Genomic DNA, 20,762 nt, shown 5'->3' with positions numbered 1-20,762 from the left:
CTTGACAGCTCACAGCGCTGGGCACAGCCGCCCCATCCGACAGGACTTGGACCTTAGCTGCCTGGTGTGGCTCGTCCAGCTTTCCCTGGAAGCCCTCTTTTCCTCCCTCTCACTCTTTCCTATTCAACAGGGGTGTCCTTTGAACTCATGTTCTCATCTCCAAACAAACAAACAAAGCAAGGGTGATGCTCTGCTCAGCAACCCCGTTGGGACCAGGCCTTTCCCCAGACAGCCCCTGCAGCCCTTCCCCCTTCACTTTTTGTTACCATTCCCAGAGAGGAAAGTGAATTTTTGAGAGTGTCAGAATAGTGTAAATGCTGATATATAGGCCACAGTTGTTTAGGGCCTTTTGAGAGACAGGCTCCTCCCCTCTCCTCTGTTCCCTTCAAGTTGGGAATGATTCATCAGCTGGCCTTTAGCAAGAAAAGAGCCCTGCCCTGGGTCTAGGGCCTTTGACCCGGGTGAAGAGAGGGGTCAGACTGCAAGCAACTGTGCAAGCGCCGCTCAGCAGCGATGGGTCTCGGGGACACAAGGGAGAGGAGACTAAAAGAATGGAGTGGGACGGTGGGAAAAAGTAGGAATTTATAAAAGTTAAGAGTATATTTCTAAGAGTCTCAGCGGATCAGCTGACAACTGGGGTCAGGGGTCGTATTTATGCTTGATTCCCTGGGCATGTTACAGTAACATCTGCTTGTTAAGGGTCTGTGGGGACCAAATGTTCCTGACCTTTGCCTACGGAAGGGGACAAACTGGGAGATTAGGGGTGTTCGTATTAACATTTGTGTTTGACTTGAAGGTTTCTCCTTATCTGAGCCTGGTTTGTCAGTTTTGCTGAAATTCTTTTATGGTCTACCCAAATAAACAGGTCAACCATGCCAGTAGTCTGGCCAGGATTTGAGGTCGCAAGGGGTTTGACGTCACTTGACTCCTAGGAAGGAGAACGGAGGAGGGGGTGGAATCTGTTGCTCTGGGACATGAGGCTCATTTCACCCCCTGGCCTGAGCCCACCATCAGTTGTAAACGCCTGGAGAAGGATTCCTGGTCCCTGTCTACATCTGTATTTATTAAAGAAAGAGCTAATGCCAAGACATAACCAGAAGCTTAAAAAAAAGTGTAGGACCTCACTCTAACTTCTGTGGTAGACTTTGTGACTACTGGATATATTGGAACACTCCACATATGGAAATTCCTTATTATACACAGGAGGAGTTAATGTCCCCACACAGCTGTATTTGAAATTCATTTTGAGAAGCAATAACCAGAAATGACATCACTTTATGAACTATAATCCCAGAACCTCTCTCTATTCCTACTAACTGAAAGGAGCTTAGTTCTGGGTGACAGGGCTCAGTGTTGCTGAAAGAAGAATGAAGGAGCAGTTGTGGATGTTTTTATGAGTCTCAGAAGCTGTGAGGGGACAGATCAGGATTAAAGATTGTTCTCATGTTGATCTCACTGAACAAGACATGAGAAATTACTACCCCATTTAATAGGAGCAGAAAGGCATCTGAGTGTTAACATTACACATACAGCACTTTCAATTTATTAAGAAATTCCTTTTAGTACCTGGTTTTATCCTAGTCACTTATGATGCTCAATCCATGACAATACATATCTATGAACATAGAGCAAGTGGATACTCTTCTGGACCTGGGAAAACAGGACTGCTGATTTTTAGATTATTTATGGCCAATGTTTGTGACACTTGTAATATTCCACTTCTACCCATACTTAGTCTCAGCTCAAACCCCAGAGACCATGTGAAGTTCTATTTTGGCTAAAAACAGCCTCAAGACTGGAAACTTTTTGCTTGTAGGCATGTATTTTTGTCTATTTTTATCCAGCAGATACAAGTTATCTCTGTTGCACTATCTTTTGTGATGCTCTATCCTTGGGTCCAAAGTCAACAACAGCTGAATTTGTATTGTGAAATCCAAGTTTACACTGAATAAAAGAAAAAGAGGGACTGGCGCAAAATAGAGAACCTGGCTAAGGCCCAAGACCTGGACAAGAATTGAAACAAACTGGATCTAGGTATCTGGGGTGGTTTAAAGTTGAGGTCTTGGAGTGAGGAAACTGATGAGGGAGAGAAATTGCAGACCATTCAAATCCACCTTTGTGATTATAAATAATAAAAAAATTCATTCGGAAGTGCATTCTGGCAGACTTCACAATAAACCTCCTAGCCAGTCATTGAAATTCTCTTAATCAGGGTCAGAACCCACAAGCTGGGGTCTGCCCTGTGAGTTCAGTGGGAAAAATATTCCTCTTTCCAAATAGTTCTTTTTCCTCTTTCCTTTTCTCTTTCATTTGGAAGGGACCCCCACATAAACATGCAGAGCAATTTTCCAGTACATTAACCCGGGAGGGGGGAATCCTTACTAGCAACACAACGGGTAGCCTAAAAAAAAATTGGAACAACTGGGTGAGCTGAAGATGGATGAGCCTGGGATATAAGACAGGGTAGTTTTTCCACTGTCCTGCCCTATACACCTAGGACAAAGGCTTCATTGAGTGAGATGCTTGACATCAGCCTCATAAACTAGTAGTTGGGCACAAAAGGTCTGACACTTGAAAGTACCAGTCCCTGCCCTCTTTGCATTGCAGCTGCACAGAGGGGCTGGGCCTAACAGTTGTGTCCCTTTGTCGTCCCCTAGGACAAGAGGTGAAGATAAATAGTGTTGACTTTAATGCAGTCACACAATTTTGCGTTTTCCCAAAAGACAACATTTCCTCCCAGGCCTAACTTTATTACCTCGGGCAGCTAGAACCATCTTCCTTCTCTTGGGGGTGGGGAAGGGCTGGAGGTAGTAGAGGGCAAAGGGAGGAGAGATGAAACCCAAGCTCTGGTACCTCTACCCCAGCAATGAGGTGGGCTGTGGTTTTCTCCAGCTTTGTTACAGTGGCTTTCTTTTCTTTCTCATGGGAAAGCTGGAAGTATCCTGAACAGCTTGGAAAAAGCTGAAAAATTTACAAATTTCTGTGATGTAAAAGATGACCAACTCTTAAAAAAATGAAATGCTCACACAAGATTTGCACCAGGAAGAAGTGTTGAATTTTCTGTGGGAATGTCCTGGAGAAGAGCTTCCCAGTATGTGTTTGCAACCAGTTCCCTAACAAAATGGTCACCCATGAATTCCATCAGTGTCTTATTACCAGAACCATGAGTATTTCACCTGGAAAAGTAGATAGAATCAAAGTGTGCACTGGAGACAGCATGGAAATAGTAGCATTTTTACCAATGCAGAAAGTAGGGGAGGAAAGGGAAGGAAATGCAGTAATGGTGGGACTTCTGTTCACATCAGAACTTGGTGGGCCACAGCCAAGTTCAACTGTCTAGAAAATGGTCTGTCTGGTGCTCTGCTCACTGGCTGCAAAATGCCTTTTTGGCTGTATCCATTTCATCTTGTGTAGTGACTCATTAGATGATGAGGAGAACATCCCGAGTAATTCATACTTGTCCAGCTTGACCCTTCTTATTCCTTCTCCACAGTGGACTTGTGGTAATGACACCACAGAGGATGAATGAGCTAATTAAAAATGTATTAAGGGGAATTCTATACTTGTAAGAAAAATAAATGTTAGACCTGGGACATGAGGGCTGGGGAGAAACAAAATAATCTAGCCTATGATCTATGCTTCTGTGGCTGAATGGCTTTTAGTATTCAGTTGAGACTGTTTAAAGCTGGACTAGCCATGTCTTCCATGCACAAGGCTCAAAAGCACAGCAGCATCGTGGCCACTCTTCTGTACATAGGTATCCCAGCAGAAGGCCTGGCAGAAAGGCTCCTGCATGACAATGATTACTTCCATTTTCCAAGATAACAATATTGTTAGATTTTCAGGCCTTGTACTCCAGTGGAGTATGTTTCTTGGCTTCTCATTGACCTGTGATCTTGGAAAGACTTGAAAGGATGCTTTATATGCTTAAAGAGTGTAGTTTGTATCTATTTGATAAGTTGTCAGCAAATCTAAGAGAATAAAGGCAGGCAAGTTCTCTCAGGCTGTTTTCGGTCCCATCAGCCCTTAAGACTTGGAAACTAAGCAGAAGATGAGAATTTATGTATCTGAAAAAATAAATTCAGTTCTGAGAGATACCAGGGTTAGGCAGAAAAAGAAGCTTCTTTGCCTAAGCATTGTTCCCTGCAAATGGTGTAACTGTCTGCCCCATCACTATGGCATGCATTTCAATAGAAAGAAAAAATTGCCCATTGGATTTGAGAGCTGCTTGGCAGCAAAAATGTCCTGGGCAAAATTACTAACTCCAGGGAGTCAGTGACAAAGTTCAATTGACTGCAGTGGGGCAGAACCTGTCCCCTGGGAACAGTTCTGGCCAACTTGGCCAGAAACTAACTTCTTGCTTTCCCAAGTCACCCCAGAAAACACTACCCACTTCTTTCTGTGCCTGCATTTTTCAGCAACCCTCCTGAGCACTGAGTGACCTAATTTCTGGGGCACTGAACATCATCTGAAGTCAAAGGCTGCTGAGGGTGCTCCTCGCTCACTTACACTTTGAGAAATCAATTGAGATTTATTTCTGTGTCAGAAGAATCAAGCTGGACTCCTGACGTCTGATTTTCAAAGCTGTTTGAAGTCAGCTGAAATTAGGAATTAAAGCAGATTAGAAAACTATTTGGCACCTATCCGCATCTTGATCTGAGCAAATATCTTTAAAAATCTGATTCCACCTCCTTGCACTTAGCATTTAATATTTTATTTTATATTTTCCCAGAGTGCCCACACTGACGTGACCTCACTTAAAGGAGAGGCACTAAAATTGTATGGCAGATCTTAATACATACAGAGACACATCGCAGTATACGTAAATGCATGTCTCAGTTCTGGAAAGAGATCGAGTCTTTCACTGGGCTGAGGGCCAAATAGGTGCTGCAATTAGAGCAGTGTAAAGATTATGTCTGTTGAGGGGGAGGCATTGTTTAGGAGGTGGCGGTGTACATGTGCCAGCTTCATTGGGTGCTGGGGCAGAGGTGTTCCCCTGTACGGACTAAAGCAGAGTCAGCTCCTTGGAAGGGGCCACCCTTCAGTATGACTGGATTATCTCATCTGCACAGTAGCATAAACTGAAAGCTGGAGATATGATTTTCCTTTCATCCTCACCTAACTCATCTCTGCAACCCCTGTGGAGATGTGCTGCCTGATGTGCAGAGAGCTCCTGCACTCTAAATCATAGCACGGATAAGACGGGTTTACTCTGCTCTTCGCTCCCTGCTCTCCGAATACTATTATTGTGCTTTTTCCAATGCTTTAAGAAATGTTCAGTAGCAAAATAGAAGAACTTGGGCAGAGCCCTCCTTCAAGCAGGGTAAAATGGTCCCAAGCAGCCAAAAACAAGAGTCCTCTCTCACAGAGGTGTCTTTGTGCAGCATAAAACTAGCAGAGCTGGGCCTGTGCCATGTTTTCCTTGCCCTGTAAAGAGTGGAAGGCCGAGAGCATGGCTGAAAAAGGCTCAGGACATTCTCACAGTCGGGGCTGGCAGGACTCGTTGGGAGGCTGTTCCAGCTGGCTGGGATCAGAGCATCCCCAGGGGTGTGACAGATTCCCCCAAGAATGAACAAGCAGACCGAGGAACATGAAGATGTGTCTCCTTTCTCCCACTCCCCTCCTCTGGTCCCAAACCCTGGTCCAAACCAGCTCATTTCAGCCCAAAAAATAGCCTTTTGATTCCCTTTCCAGAGCCAGCCTTTCTCTAGTAGCTATTTCAAATGCTGAAAGTTTCTTCTATCAAGATTTTCCTCCTAGGTGCCTGGGGAAAATCATTGATACTGAGTTTAAATAGGCATCCTCCTCCATGCAGTTCTTTTCTCTAAACAAATTAGCATATGTTGGAAAACTGTCTTGGAAATGAGACAAACAATGACTTGATTTGAAGTGTTTATGTTGGCTGAACATTATGACACTGGGAAAGTCCAATGCCGGTCAATATTATTTATCTTGGGAATTGACAGTAATAGCTTACTCAGAAGAAATGCGGCATCTTACACACTACCTACACCAAGACTGGAATTGCTGGCAGGGTCTTCTGTTATTTTAAGGATGCTTTACTGTAATTTTTCATTTTGAGGAGTTGCTTGATTGCATTATTTACAGTATGTTTTTTATTCCAAAGAAGCGGCTAGGATTCTTACCAGTACGCAGCTGTCTTGGCACTGCAAATTCTTTTCTTGAATTGTTGCCTTGTAAAAACTTCCATTGATTTTGAAGTTTTCTGACTTACATTTAAGTCTTAACTGTCTGAGGTCCAACATACCTAACCAATTTTCTTTTACTTCATATTATATGCTCAGCTATCAAACAAAATTGACTATACTGGTTGTAATACTGTGACATATGGGGAGAACAGTGAAACACCGCGTGTAGGTTAGATGAGATTGTCCTGTCCTTCCTCTGCAGGCAGATACCCACCACATGTGAGAGTTTGCTTGGAGCTGACATCTGCAGCACACAGACAAGGAACAGAAAATATTTTGGAAAAAAAGTGTAAATGGCTTCTGATGAGTATTTTGAATGATGAAATGTTTTGACTACCTCATAAAATGGAAGAAAAAGGAAAGATAAAAATAGTTAATGGAAATTTTGCAATTTCATTTTTTTTTTCATCCACCTTACCTATAAAAAGATACTTTTGAAGCTTTCATGTGGGATTTTTTAAAATTTGCAGAGTTCAAGATGTTTCGAAGAAACATGATAACATTTGTATCCCCATTTTACAGATTGTTTGACTGAGGCACAGGGGAGGTGCAACAGAATTATTCCTCGCATCCATCTTATACAAACTGTGTATTCTAACAGATTCTGACACTAATGAAATTGATGCTGACTGGACTTAATTCTCCCTGGTAAGATCCAAGCCATTTAAGTTGTTAGATTCCTCTGGCTTTAGTTCATTCTCCACAGCAATGAGAAGGAACTAGATTCATCTCCTGGAGTGGTGTACTATTGTTTTCTGAAGCATTTTCATAAAAGTAACAGATCTTGTAAATACTGACCTTTGCATTTGTTGAAGGACCCCCAGGAAAAAAAAAACGGCAGAAAAAATGTTTGCATTCTTCAATCAACCCAGCTGAGATGGTAATGCACATTGACTTGAATGGACTCAAATAATTTCAGGAAAACTACTCTATGCTTACATACATATTTAAATAAAGATAGTATTAAGTTCCTGCGCCAAGACAAGAAAAGCTGTGAAAGAAACATCTCAAACTTAGAATAAGAACTGTTTAATTTTTAAAAAGAACTACACGGAGAATTAAGTTCTGCTAAAACTACCTTTTGTGTTGAGGTTAGAAAGAAAAATACTGAAATTTAATGGGCTTGTGAAAAAATAAAATATTCTTCATTTGAAACTTGATTTTTTTTCTAAGTAGAAAAAAATAACATCCATCCTTAAAGAAAACTTACTGGATCAAAAAGAATTAAAAAAAAAAAAAAGAAGAAAGAATAACATGTCTGGAGCCATATTGATCCTGAAGGAAAAGCTGGATTGGACCATAGCTCAATTTAAAAGCTGCCAGCACCTGTAGAAAATACATTTTCATCTTGAAAGCTTGTGTGTACTATTTCTAGCCGATTTGTTAGTCCAATAAAAGGTTGCACTTTAACTATCTTGACTCACTTGAGAATAATTGGCATTTCTTTCACTTTATGGCATCATTTAAGTTTTCAGATGTATTCTTTGCTTGCATATTCCTGCCTTTTGCTGCTGCTGATAGATGAGTTCCCACTCAGCAGGAACTCTCCAATTTCTCTTTTTTGAGCTATATACTGTGCAGCTACTGTGAAATCTTCTATTAGGCTGAAATCCAGCCTGGTGCAATGGGCTGGAGGAAGTGCCTTGCCATGACTCCTGCCCTGTAGCAAGGTGTTCAAGAGAGCTGAAACACTGGGTTACAGGTCAAAGAGAAGGTTGTGTTCCCTGGGGAATTAAAACAAGCCAGACTAGGAAGGATGCACACTGATGCAGGGAGCGCAAAGGTAAAGAATATCTATATGTTGTTCTAGATATCTGACCCACTGACCACTGATATCAATGGATTAACCCTTCTGGGACTTCAATATTCTCTGGATTAGCCTTGTGGAGCACCAGTGACTGCTATTGCTGTCTGTACTCCAGGGGAATAGCTGTGAACAGGCTGTCTCATGGCCCTGCAAATTCGTGGCTAAGTGATAAAAATTCCGTCTTCCTTTTACAGAGTCCAGAGTTGTCTTTTATGTGAAAAAGTGGAGATTTTGCCCTTAGTGAATTCTTGCTTGCTGCACACAAAATGTCCTGTGTGAGGGAATTCAGTCTATCAAAGGAGAGCCATTTTCATCCTGATTTGTGTCTGAAACATGAAAACAACATAACAGCTGCATGCTGCATTGAATAAAGAACATACACATGCATTTAAATCACTTATATCTTACTTTTTTATGATGCAATTGTGAATTATGTTCTTTTTGCATCTGTAATTAGAGGGCAGAACAGATGGTGAAGGCTTCGTTTAAAGTGATGTGTCCATTAAAATAACCTATGCTGCCAAATGATTATTCACTATAACAGAGTATTCATTCACTACAGCAGGCATTTTGCTCTATTGAAATACATTCAGTAGGCCTCTGGACTTGACAAAATCCTTATTAATTTTGGGGCTTCCCTATAAAAAGACTGACTGTACAGGGTTAGTACTAAATCCCAAAAGCATATGCTTTACTGTATCTTTGTAACTTTGGGATGATTTTATTTTTTTCAAATAAGGAAAGAATGGCTTTTAATGAAGGAAAAAAAAGAGAACACACATTAATTTACTTTAAACACAATTATGTTGTGGTTTTTAATTAATTTCCAGGGTCTTTGAGTCATTTTACCCAATCTGGAGCAGAGACTGGCCTGTTCTCAGGAACGGGTCCACTCTGGTGCTCAGTGTAGCGGTGATTTAATTCCATGGTTAAAGTGCTCTAGAAATGTTTACACAGAGAATTCCCACTAGGTGAAAACTAGTATTTAGACTGATGATGTGGGAAGACCCTGAATATGTTCCCTTCTCTTCCTATCCCTCTTCCTGGAGAATTACTCACTGTCAAGACAATTATCCATGTTAAGAGAGTGGGAAACTGGAAAAAAAATCTTTTTCTCAGTTTTCTTCTGCTTAAGGAAACTGATAAAGATGTGAGGCACTCACTGTTAATCAACTTAAGGAGTGAAACCTTCTAGTACTGGGGTGAAGCCAACTTTGGCCAGTTGTGATTGGAGTGTACTGCCAGAGTCAGATGGGAAACCTATGGAAACCCATTAATCAATCTTAACCTGAGTTCTTAGTCCAGATGTATTTCAATAATATAATTTAGTTTTATGTGTGCATGTGTGTGTTCTCAACAGGGAGGTCAATGACTGAGTGGAAAATGAGAATTCCTCCAGTTCAGCATAACACTATAACAAGACAATAGCAATAGCCAGGTATCTGCTGTTCATCAGAATTGTCCGACAGCCTATATGATGAATGCAGGAACATGCCCATGGTATATGGATGCAACATAAACTTAGAAGTCCAGATTATGCTTGTTTAGCATAATTTTTTTGTGGAGATAGTGTCAGTATCCTTGGTGCATCAAGTGAACAGAAAAATCTCTGAAATAGAGATGTCTATTTCCATTTGAAATGTGAAGACAGCTGATTTTTTTGCATATTGACATGAGATTTTCATTAATGGATGACAGTCACATGATTTGCATGTTAAGCTGTCCATAAGCATGTTAAGCATTGTGAGACAGCAAGACTTGCTTAGGCAGCTAAGCTAGAATTTGTAAAAATGATCTGGTTTTGGTAATTTAAATGGAGCACAACTCTGTGACACGTTCATACTGGCATGATACGTAGGTCCCTAACAGAAGCAACTAACAGAAGAACGGATTACATCACAGGCTGGAAAGAAAATATGTGGTGGTTAAACACAATCTTTTTAAGTGACATTTGCATTATGTCCTATTCAAATATATTTTTGAGGGGAGAGGGATCTGTCAGCACTTGAGTGCTGCCTATTTATGCTCTGCAAACCAGCTCTTTAGAGATCAAGTAGATTTCAGAGTGGTTCTATTACTCAGAGCAGGATTCGGATATACTCTTTTTTCAGCATGCCTATGTTTCCATACCTGCCATTGATCATCATTTTCCAATTATTGCAACATGAGAAGCACACATGGTTTCCAGACTGCACTTCTGATCTCTTCCAGTCCACAGCTGTTTGCTTAATGAATGCTTGTGGTTTGTTTCCCTTTCCCTGGAATTATAAAAAAAAGAGGGAGAGGAGGAAAAGGGGGAGGGAGGCCACAGATCAGAAAAGAATTTGCTAATTTAAATGTTGATTATGGCATTGTTAAAAGCCCAAGTAGTCTCCAAGATAGTGTCCATGCAGACAAGTTTCATTCCATTAAGGTCAAAAGAAGCTTTATGAGGCTAGTCACCCCAGAACTTGTATGAGTGCAAATATGGAAGATGAGACCATCAGCAGTGTTAAATAAGCCTGTATGAGGAGGTGGTGGGTGACATACTTTTACGTAGGGCTGTTTTCAGGTCTAGATGAAACCTTTTTGGAACAAACACTGTCAAGTTAATGACATTAAAGCAGGGCAAAGGCAAAATCAGTGCAGAAATGCCAACAGCCTGAGACATTCTGCTGGGGTAGCAAGAAATGATGGGTGCCAACTGTCTAAGGCACCGTGTTAAGATAACAATAACCCTTAATATTAACTGTAAAATTATGCATTATGTTTACCAACAGAAAGGAAAATGTGCTTATCAAAGTCTGTAGGTAAATCTATCCGTGTCCTCATCTGTCAGACCAGACGAGTCTATTTTATTCTCATAAATGAAAAAGATTCTGTTTTGGTGTGTATAAGTTTGTGCTTTATTTCGCTTCTCTCCCCTCCTCTCCCCACTTTGTCTTCTGCCCTCCCCCTTCCGTCATTCCCTCGATTGTTTTCCAATCCAGACAGAGTTTTTAAGTCTGGTCTCTTTATATTCCCCTGTCGACACACCTCTGAGCCAAGCTGATGGACAAAATGAGTCTCAGAGCTGAAGCCTTTCAGAAATGATATACAGGAATTAGTGCTGATATGCGCTGATATGGAGCTCTACTTTTGTTTCTTGAATGGCTGGGGAAACTGATCCAGGCCAAACTTTGGAAATCTTTTACAGCCATCTGATGCAAAGTGATTTCTAGCTTTCTATCACCTTTGACACAAGAACACTGGCATAATTTTTGTACTACTGTGGTCCTTGCGAGGGGCAGTTCATCAGATAGCAGGGATTAGGGACAAGTGAGCTAGTTCAGCTGGAATTCCTGCCCCACTCCCCTTTCACCCCTGTGGCCTATTCTGTGATATGTACTAAATCTGAACCCTATACATTACTTTCTACTATCACCATCCTGTGTAACTCCTCTTTAATCTCTTGCTGCCATTGAATAGTGTGGAGCCAGTACTTCTAAATTTCACGATGCCATTGAATTCCGTGGGGGCAATCTGGGCTCTATTGAAGTAAACAGCAAAACTCTCATGGGTGGTCAGGTTTTTACCTAGCACTTCAACTTCCACTATTCTCGGTAAGAGAAAGCCCGATTTCAAACCAGCTAGAATTTTTGTCAAAGTAATTCTAGAGAGGAAAAATGCAACTTAAAAAGTCATTACTGTTTCAGAGCAAAACATCCGTTTCAATGACGTTGGATTTCGTAATATGTATGAAATGAAGTATTTCAGTAATGTTGAAATATCATATGTCTTTATGGTGGCATAGATTAAGTTTTTAATTTCAAGTGGCTTTTATGAAAGAAAAGTCAGTAATTATTGTGCAATTCTTTCAAGTTTAAAAGGTCACTTTGGGAATAAATACTCTGATGTTATGCAGATGAAATGTTTTGTTTTGACTCATAATAAAGATTTATTTTGAAATGTTAAAACTGCTTTGAAACAGTGAAAGAAAGAAATGAACAAAAAACAAAGTAGCACTTCCTAAGCATAAGAAATCCTCCTGCTCAGATCCACATATCTTTTCCAGTTTTTTTTTTAAAGGTTAGATTATGTATTCAAATGGGCATCTACACTAATTTGGGAACTCCACGTGAAAATAGCAATTATTATGGAGAAGATTATTTCTTGGTAGGTTTAACTCATAATGGTGGGGAAATATGTCCAATAACTCTAGATATTTTCTTATTTATGCCATTGAGCTATTGCTGTTTCAGAGTGCTGTCTTTCAGTGAGGTGTGTTAAAGAGTTGATTCATGTCCCTGCTGACAGTGAAGAAGATAACCGATAAGCATTGTTTCATAAGCTGTTATGCAGATGCAAAATGTTCACTCCGCTGACATAAAAAATCAGATAAAAGAGACTCAAACAAAGTACATCCAACAAAATACATAAATTACCTTTTGTAAAATCCTCCACTCATTTGCAGAATTGAGGAATACAAATTGTTGCTTGTAACAGGAAATAGGTATCTTTAATCAAAAGTTCATTGATCTGCATATCACATTTTTCTTAGATTCTTCTGCTCTTGCTCTAACTTCAGACAGTGATGTATCAATTTTTCAATATGTCTCACTATTTCTTGGAACAGAGGATCTAGGCCAGATCCTCATCGGAGATTCATCGGTTTAAATTTGAAGTAACTCCATTAACTTCAAGAGGGAATTTAGTCTGTTGCATCTGGCTCACATCTTTCCCTTTCATTCAATTAGTGTTTGGCACAAACATACAGCTACTTAAAAGCTTTCGATCTGGTTGAGAAAAATCCTTATGGCAAAAGACAACAGAAAGAGCAATCCAGTGACCTGCAAGCTTAGGTGACTGAAGCCAGATGTGTTCAGATGCTTAGCAGTCTTAAAGCCACTTGTTGGGCAAGGCAGAGGCAGAACAGCATCTAACATTTCAGAGACCTTTTATGTTTCTTTGATGGCAATCCTGCAATATGAATTTAAAACTAAACTTTTCCTAACGTCCCCAGGAGCAATGACCTGGGAGAATCGGTCAATTATGGTACAGCATTTGTTATATGTGTTAGAAAAATGATACAGAAGAGAAGATTCTTAAGAACGCTACTGTTTCAAATTGCAGGACTTCAGGGAAAAGCTTGTTTGGCTTTGGGATAAAAAGTCAAATGAGTAAAAAATTGCACTGGGCAAATTTGGGCAAAATTTAGCATTGTGTAACCTTCACAGCAAGAAGGTAAATAGGACCATGGTGAGAATTGGAGTGGGAATTGGATTAGGACCAGAATGGAAAAAGAAAACACAGGAATTGTGGTCATTTCTACAATTCCAGATGGACGTTCTTAGATAATGAATAGAACAGGGCAGGTACTGTGGAGCACATTTGACATATGTTTGCCAATGTGCCATAACCCTGACCTAGAAAGACCATTTTTATGAGTTAGAGGTTGGCTTGGATTTCAAGATTGTTATGGAGCGCTTGGTCTGCTGAAGTTGCCAGATAAAGGCATTTTTTGGAAGTGGTATCTCACTCTGTGTATGCTTACAAAACTACAGATGTTACTTTGCCTAAGTTTACTGTTGTTATAGACAAGATTCAGATCAGTGACCAAGTGTTAAGGAGCGTTTCAGTCTGTACACAGTTTTGTAAGTCACCAGCTCCGTCAGAACACGCTGCACTCTAAGAAGAAATGGTGACTTTAATATTAACAGTGGCTGGGATAAGGAAGAGTGATGCAGAACGTAGCGGGCCCTCTTTTCACAACACACACACCAAACAAAAACAAAAATACAAAACTCTGTGTGTTATAAATGACATAGGAAATGAAAACTCCCAAGCACTGTTCAAGGGAAATAGAGAAAAGACAGAGATAAGCAATCATTACAGCGCAGTCTTTTTCTGCTCAATAATATTCAGTGCGGGCAAAACTGGAAGGGTCCATATCCTCAGACAAGGAAAAATGTTTTTCATTCTCTTTAAATTCAATCTTTCATTCTTTTCTTCTTATTTATTTGACTTGTGAGATGCTATGTTCATTCAGGTGCTAAGCCCCCATGGGGCTTGAAGTGGAATTAGCTTGGGATGTAGGAAGCAGGGAATTGTGAGCAAGGCAAACCTTTGCATCAACCCCTATGAAACTAAATTAAGTAGTTAGCTCACAGTGTCTTGCTCTGCATTAGAACAAAGGGCTAAATTTAACCCTGCTGTAAGAGGTCAAAACAGTTAAGAATTAAACCAATAGGAAATTTTCTCTTTATTTGGCTAACAAGAGAAAGCCTTCTGTATAAACAGGCATCCTCCTCCTCTTCTTAATCTCTTAAACATCCGGCCAGGATTAGGGTCCGATTGCACTAACTGCTATATAAACTCAGAGGACAGAGTGGTTCCTCTGCAAAGGCTCTTTATTTTAAATGGATGCAGGGAAAAGGGTGGAGAGAAAGGGATACCGTACTCAAAAAGAATTAAGTTTGTGAGAAATCCACACAGATCCCAACATCCGAGAAACAGCTGCAAGAAGAGTGTTTCCAGGCAAAGTATAGCACTCACTTCTGAAATCAGCAGCCCTACCCCGTATTTATGTTAGAGAGAGGAATAAATGAATGTAACAGCCACCTTTGCTTCACAGCTCTACTTTCTGTTACAGGTCAAGCTTTATCAAAGCAGACGGCTGCTAATCCTTGTCCGGCAAGATGTGGGTGCAATTGTTTTATTAGGAGATTGTTTCACAACATTAATCTGATCACCAAATTTGAGAGTGGGAAAGGCTTTTGGAGGTTTATCATTTTTTGTGCCTTTTGATGTATGGATAGTATATGAGGGTCCCCTGTTATCAATTTCTTGTGGCTTCAGGACACCAGCCAACAGAGACCTCAGAGCTGCCTATCTTTTATCTTGTGTCTGCAGTGACTTTTCTCCTGCAGCAAGGCATTAGATCAACTCGGTCGTCAGCTTAGGGGAAATCCATCAGTTAGCATCAGCGGAGGAATGAAGAAGAATGACCTGGCAAGAAGTGAAGTAACCTCAAACTTGAGCCAAGAGATTGTCAGAGAGCATAATTGCATCACCCAGTTTTCTCCAGGAGATGAGAGAAAAACTACGGAGGGTGACTGCCGCAGCGAGCAGGATCCACACCCTCTCTGCAAACAAACACCAGCTTCAATAAGTGCCTTTTTAATGTGCATTGAGTCTTTGTGTAGGAAAAGGATGTGCAGTTGGCAAGTACAGAGCTGTAAGGGGATAGTTTGAACATGCTGATAAAACGTCTAGCTTTACTCCAGAGTTGACTTTATCATTTACCCAGGGATATTGTTAGTAGAAGATGATAGCCACGCTCCGACGAGAGACAGACAGTGAAATGTATATGAACAAAACAGCCATTGTGGTGAATTCTATACTGTTTGTGTGGTGACTTCTCTATCCGTAATCACACAACTTTACAGGCTGAGATAAAAACACAAAGCAGGCGGGAATGGAGGTGAGGGTGAAGAAAGGGAAAAGAGAGCACATTGAGATCAAGGGGCTCTTCTGAGGAAGACAGGCACCACCTCCCTTAAAGCCTCAATGCTAAGAAAGGGAAGGAAGAGAAAAGAGAAAGAAATCTCCCGTCCCGCTGTCCTCTGCCAGAGAGACGGCGGCTGGAGCCACCGGTGAGGTGTGCACTTTGGAAAATGAGGTTAACGGGTTCACTTGTGCCAGATGGTCTGCAGGAGCTGCCTGGGCATGGTGGCAACAAAACAGTCAACGCCATGAATGGAAAGAATGGCTTTCCTGCCCTCAGCAGGAGCTGTGGAGACTATGGAAACTGGAGCTGGTCTCATGCTGCAAACACTTTCCCCTGAGTGTTCACTTGCAGTGAAAGGAAAACAAATGTGCGCCCTTGTGTACGTGCCTCTTTTGTATTCACCTTCCATGTGTCTCTCCTCCCACTGAGTTTTACTCATCTGATGAAGACTTGAGGGCTGGGAAGTTTTAGCTCCCATGTGTAACGATTCCTGTCTGAAGTGGTCTACTTCATCGTATTTATTATTTCTACTGATTTAAATCAATAAAAAAAATTCCAATTCAAGAAGCCTTAGCAGGGCATTAACTGTGAATGACGGACAGAACGTGAATGGCAATAATCCTAAGGAAATAACGCTGGTCAAACAGGCACTGCCTTCCACTGAGAAAGGCCACCAAGGCCATGCACTGAGCTAGAGAATCATGGAATCATAGAATCACAGAATTGTAGAATATCATGAGTTGGAAGGGACCCATAAGGATTGATTCCATCTTTGCAGGTAGGACCTAAGTCACAGCAGTAATTAAAGGCTTCACAAAGTTGCCCTTACTATGAAAGCTTTTTTTAGTACCGTAGCAATACAGTGTAGGGAGCAGGTTTCCCCCAGACCCTGCCAGGAAGATTAGACAATAACCTGACTGTGGGATTTTCCTCTGAGACCAAGGTTTGCATGCAAACAGCCAAGTCGTGACCAAAGTCCTTAGCCTCAGTCTTGCAGTGGCATATTTACCCTGAATGAATGAGGACGAAATGTGCTGTACTTTCAGACACGCAGTTTGTAGAGGCAACTTCCTCTGTGCACTGTGCTCTGCCTTGAACTTTGCCTCCTTGCCTGGGAGTCTGTAGCCTGAAGGCACTGACTCGCAGACCCCTGGTGGTCTCAACTGCCGGAGGTTGCTGCCTTTCTGCCAGGGGTTACTGCAGGGATGGCAGGAGGTACGTCCTCAGCCACTTTGCCGTCACACATATTAGTTCAGACTGCTGGAGGGAGGAAGGGGAATGATGGAATTCACCACTGCTAAATCCACCAGAGCCCTATAACTCAGAGCTCTGGATGTGAACGGGTCTTTGCAATTACTTTGAGTATATGTGGGAAGCAAAAAACCTTTTAAACTCTTTTGATACAGAAACTAACACTGGGGATGTTTTTCATGGAATCGTAGACTCATGGAGGGGTGCTCCAGCCAGTTTTTATTCCTCTTTGAAGGAGCTGCTGCTAGGACCAGAGAGAAGGTGGATGGCAACAGCGGAGGGTCGGAACTAGATGATCTTTAAGGTCCCTTCCAACCCAAGCCATTCTGTGATTCTATCATCTTCACAGTTCAGTATTGCTGCTTATCTCCTGCTCCATCCTGAAAGAGAGCTAACGCCTGGCAGCATCTCCTGGTGTTCACCCTGGTTTTGGTGTCCCTCTGAGCCTTCCTGAAGGCAAAGGATGTGCTTACACAGTCTTAGCCAGTCTGGAAGGAAAACCAGTCTCTATTAATGAAAAAACACAGCACCATTACATTTGGTTATAACTCTTTATCTGTGTATTGTTAAAGACACTTTGAGTATTTTTAGTTTGATATTATAATGTGTTTGGAAGATACTGAGCGATATGGTTTAGTGGGCATGATGGTGATGGGTTGATGGTTGGACTTGGTGATCTTTTCCAGCCTTAATGATTCAATGATTCTATGATATTTTTATTGTGAGCTTGTACCAGGCCTTTAGACATATTTTGAATGGATGAGTTTTTGCACTGTAATTGAGTTGGGTTCAGTTTTCAGGGCTGTCAGTGCAAAGTTGGTCTCACACTTGGAACATCTATCCATCTGGAAGAGTCACAGCTCATTCCAGAGAGACCATCAAATAGCCAAGAGATAATAACACATTTGTTTGCAACTGATACAGGCCAAACTGAAATCATAAATTCAGTAGTAATAGTTTGTTACCAGTTGTTTGATAGATTTACCACTCTGTGCCATTATCTGCTGAGCTTTGAGCTTGTACCTTATCTTCATTATAATTTTGTGTGGTTCTGTTATCCCTGCTTAGACCTATTAACACGAAAATGTCCGAACAGTGAGGTGTGTGTGGAGCCATGTCTCCAAGGAACAGCATAACCTTGTTGCAGAGTCCCTGAATCTTTTAAAACCAGACTGCCCAAAATGTGCTGCAGGGAAAAAACACTGCATTAACAGGGAAATGGGCTACTTTAAGTGACCTAAAAGGTGTTCTCCAATGCTAACTTTCGTAGTTCCATAGTAAGAAAATATTGATTTAATGAGCCAAAAGAAAGCAAAAACTTATCGGGGAAGAGGTGAATTTCATGATGATTCTTTTATTTATTTTTTTTAATCATGAAACAGAATGTTTCTAACCTACATCTTGCAGGCAAACCCAGATGCTATCATTTGTAAGCAAATAATAATGCAAGGGGTGCATCCTTTTTCTTTATGAAAACAGAATAAATCTGAAATTCTTCTCTGCTGGAAAGAAATTTAATATTTAAAGGTAATTTGACCTGTACATGTGTGTGCCATGAATCTTTTATGTGACCTACAGCAAATGTATTTATATAGTATTATTCTGAGGATAGTTATTTCTTATTCATTTTCTGGGATATTATTTTTCTTTCTTTGACTAATGTACATTTGGCCTTCTCATTTCCCCACTCAGTCGGAACTGCGTTAACCTTCCTATTTATACCTTTTTCCCCAGTTTTCAAGGTCTGGTAACTAACACTGGACCATATATGGATAATAGAATGATAGAACAGTTCTTTTTGCTAACATAAAGATATGTCCAATTTCTTTTCTTCATACCCCTTATTTCTATTGTTATTGCGGTTCCTGTTACATAATTGAGTCAACAAGGATGTGTCTGATGAAGAGAGATTGGAAAAGTGCTTTTTTCAATTGCTTCACTGTAATTTCAGTTCCTTTGTAGAAAAAATCTGTGGGAACTTCAGATGGTTTGGGGTAATGTTATTTCTGACCAGATCTCTCTGTAGAGGATGGACCTCTTAAACTGAAATTCTGCACAAGGGTCAGTGCAACATACATAACCTTACAAACCACTTAGCAGTATTTTGAAGTAAGCTTGCCTGAACTCAGAGAGCTTATCATCTCTTGATGACAGTGAATTTTGTACGCTGAAATCCTCATGTTTAGGTTTGTTATAAGGGCTTTGATTGACAGGAAGACTTCACTTGGGACATCAGGGCAGGCTACTGCCTCCAGCCCTGCCTCTTCTGTGCAGATAACTGTGCTGCTTGTCACTCAGCTCGTGACATGCTGCATAGCATTTTATGGTAAGTCGTCACCAATTTCATCTGATTTTCAGAGTGCATGGTAAACTGCAGTGACTCAGGAGCTGACTGACTCTGTATTTCATCTGATTGCAGAAGGAGTGGTAGGGATCTCTCTTTGAGTCACCTTTTCCAGATGTCTGTGTAGGGCCAAGGATGTCCACTGAGAGGGCTCAATGGACACCTTCAGAAACAACTGCTTATAACACTCTCAGTCCACTGTGTGCTGTTTAACTGTCCTGAGAAAACAGGTCAGCAAGGAAAAAGGCCAAAGGCTGGATGCATGGTCCCAGAGAAGGGCAGGGAAGAGATGCAGATGGGCCTTTTCTTGCTGGTTGTCATTCTGCAGTTCTGGTTCTGTGTTTCAGGATATGTTAAAATTTGAGCTTGGGAAAGGGGAATTTTTTCCATAGGTTATTATTACATTTTTCTGATGTCATGAAAATATAAACAGTTCTTATTAAATCCTGTTATTTAATACAAAACACAAGGTTTGGGACTAAGTTCTTTGGCAGGATCCTTCAAATATCACACTGGCAGAAGCACAGAGAAGAAATTCATATCTATGAACTGTCTGTATTACTTGACACATTTTTGTTGGGAAAGCCAGTTTGGTTCAGACATAGTGTAATCATACCAAACCGTTTACCCTTTCCTGAGTCTCCCGTTGACCTTCATACTCCAGTGAATCTTAATTTTTAAGCTTGGGGAAAGATAGCCTGTTGCTTCAGGATGTTGCTTAAAGCCTCTAGCGGCATGAAATGTATTGTTTAAAACCTCTTAACACTGTAAATCAAATTGTGCCTCTCACACACTTGAAACCGAGGCACTTGGTGGGCTGAGGAAAAAAGCAAGCAAGCAAGTAGAAATGGTAATTAAGCATAAAAAAATCCAAAACAGAAGGCTAAAGTGCAAAATACAGAAAATAACATGTCTATATCCATGTATAGACATGACTGCACAGATGAATGTCCATGTGTGCATACAGATATATACACACAGAGTAACATTACCCAAAGTCTGATAGTAATCAAAAAGCAAAGAAAGAGACTCAAATACAAGTATTCATCCTTTTTTTTCCTTCTGTCATGAAAATTTGTAGCCAGGATTTATGGCTGTTACATTATTTGTCTGAATGATGCATGTTGGCTTCATATCTGGGTATGTCTGTGTAACTACGTGTTTATGTGTATGCACATAGTTTTGTTTCATCCATCAGTTTATTGTTCTTGTTTCCACATGTGAAGATCAGAGTATGAATGTAAAAAGATGCAACTGTGATAAGATGGTAGTTACAAAGCTTATCTGAGGGTTGTCTCAGTGAAGGCACTGTGGATGCAAAAGTTTCAAAACCTCATAGGGATGAGGCCTCTCTGGCAATATTTAAAGTGGAATCATTTGCTTGGACTGAGATATTTGAGGTGGTTGAGACAACGTAAAAAAAGAAAAATGAAAAAAAATCAGAACTATTTAAATGTCCATAAGAATTTCAGATCAACCTGTCACTGAAGTAGTAGGGTTTTCACTTTCAAGCTGACATTTGTGTTAGGGAACACAACTAAAGAAGGTCCCCAGGAATTTTGATCTGCGGCCCTGAAATTTGGCTTCCTTTGCTGGACAGAAGAAAAGAGCACTTTGATCACATCTTTAGCAATGGATGTATGGGATTTCCACATGGGATGTGAAGGTTCTTACCACAGCAGA

At 40.8% G+C, this 20,762-nt stretch overlaps 1 long non-coding RNA gene across 1 annotated transcript in view; it reads left to right on the top strand.

Annotated features, from left to right (window-relative positions):
* The window catches only part of LOC110403922, a 63,776-nt gene that overhangs the window by 9,853 nt on the left and 33,161 nt on the right, over positions 1-20,762 (top strand). The gene's annotated exons all lie outside the window — the stretch shown is intronic.

The sequence above is a fragment of the Numida meleagris genome, chromosome 9, assembly GCF_002078875.1.
Source record: "Numida meleagris isolate 19003 breed g44 Domestic line chromosome 9, NumMel1.0, whole genome shotgun sequence".
Classification (NCBI taxonomy): domain Eukaryota; kingdom Metazoa; phylum Chordata; class Aves; order Galliformes; family Numididae; genus Numida; species Numida meleagris.
This window is presented reverse-complemented; position numbering and strand designations above follow the sequence as displayed.